The sequence below is a fragment of the Arachis duranensis genome, chromosome 7 (assembly GCF_000817695.3).
Source record: "Arachis duranensis cultivar V14167 chromosome 7, aradu.V14167.gnm2.J7QH, whole genome shotgun sequence".
NCBI classification, from domain to species: Eukaryota; Viridiplantae; Streptophyta; class Magnoliopsida; order Fabales; family Fabaceae; genus Arachis; species Arachis duranensis.
This window is the reverse complement of record NC_029778.3, coordinates 13,297,375-13,299,331: the sequence shown is the minus strand read 5'-3', so window position 1 is coordinate 13,299,331 and position 1,957 is coordinate 13,297,375.

Here is a 1,957-nt window from a genome sequence, read left to right as displayed (position 1 = left end):
CCGCCTATGTTCTATTTACTTTGATATCTTTGTTGTAGGCTTAATTTTCTTTCTTTTTCTCTCCTTTTAGGTTGGCCACCAGAAAGAGAAGAAAGGAAAAGCTTTTAAATGGGGCAACAAACAAGTCATCCGCACAACCTTTTGAAGGAGCTCATCAATTATAGCAACCCATCCACCTTACTCTTCTTTGCATGCACCGAGGACGGTGCAATCTTCAAGTGTGGGGAGGTCGTCGACCGATCTCCATGGGTAACAATTTCCTTTTCAACACCAAATTTTTATTTTCTTTGTTAGATTAGCTATTGCATTTGCATGATAGGTTGCATGTTAGTTAGAATTTGTACAAATTTTACTACCTTCTTCTTATTAGGACTACTTGGTTAGGGTGATGATTTCTTTCCCAAGAAACCGTTTTAGGGCAACCTACCAATTTGAAAATTTTTTGTCGAACTTGCTTGATAGAATGTATTTTGGAACATGGTTTTTGAGCTAAGAACACACAAGCATGTGAGTTTTGAGCCTAATTGCGTGGTTACATCTTATAACCACTTATTTTTCCTTCTTGTGTGTATTATTCTCTTCCTATGATTGTGATCTTTGCTTTGTTTGATTCTTTATGTCCATTATTTTGTGTATTCATGCATTTATATGATTGAGGCCATCATTTCATTTAGCTTACTTACCCAAAAAGCCTTACCTTTTATCATCCATTGTTAGCCAATTTGAGCCTATGATTAACCCACTTTGTTCTTAATTTAGCACATTACAAGCCTTAAAGCGAAAAACAATAAAAGTCCTTATTTGGATCTTTGATTGGCTTAGGCTAGTGAGTGTGAGTGTCATCCAAGAGTGGGAAGACTTTGGGACATTGGTTGGGATAAAAAGGTGTTTGTGTTTTGTATTTTTATATTGGGAAATTGGGTACATACTCATGTATTAATTAAATGTATAGACCTTATGCATTGATGTTTGTGTGTATAGTTTGAAAGAAAAAGAAAAAAATAAAAAGAAAAAAAGAAACAAAAGTTAAAAAAAAAAAGAAAAAAAAAGAAAAAGAAAAGAAAAGAAAAGAAAATGTATATAGAAAAAGAAAGAAAAAAAGAAAAGCAATAAAGGGGAAAAAATGCCCCAAAGTGAAGCTCAAACAATAAAGAATCAATGCATATGGATTGTGAAATGAAAAAGAAAATGCATGAGTATGTGAAAAAGTGAGGAATGGGTAGTTAGTTTAGTACTTAATTGTATAGGTCATTATATAAGTTAGGTGGGAAGGTTTAAGCTAATCAAAGAACCAAATCCTAGTCCACTAGCCATATATGACCCTACCTTGACCCTAGCCCCATTACAACCTAAAGGAAAGACCTCATGATAATTGTATGCAAGCATGAAATAATTGTTGATTGTTAGATGAAAAACAAATCTTGGAAAGCATGATTAGGGGAGAATTGAGAGAATCAACCCCAAACACCAAGCGACTAGAGTGCAAACACTTCCGGTGAGGGTTCGATGCTCAATTCCTTGATTCCCGGCTTTCATGAGCGTTCTTCTTGCAAGTCTACTTGAACTTCATTTCATACTTAAATTGGTAGGATTCATGAATCGTCATATGACCTTAGCCCTACCCGTTTATACATGCTCTTGGAGGATTGATTTATTTTTAACCAAGTAAGTAGAATCATTTTGCATTTAGTTGCATTCATATAGATAGATGCATATAGTTTATTCACATTGAATAAATGTTGACACCCTTTGTTTCTCTCTTGGCTTAAGCATGAGGACATGCTTGGTTTAAGTGTGGGGAGGTTGACAAACCCCAATTTGACGGTTTATCTTGTATTGATTTTAGGGGATTTTATAACCTTTTACCCACATTTATTCAATGAAATAGCATGGTTTTGTATATTCTCCTTTAACTGTGCTTAAGAGTGAAAACATGCTTTTTAGGTCTTAAAATAGC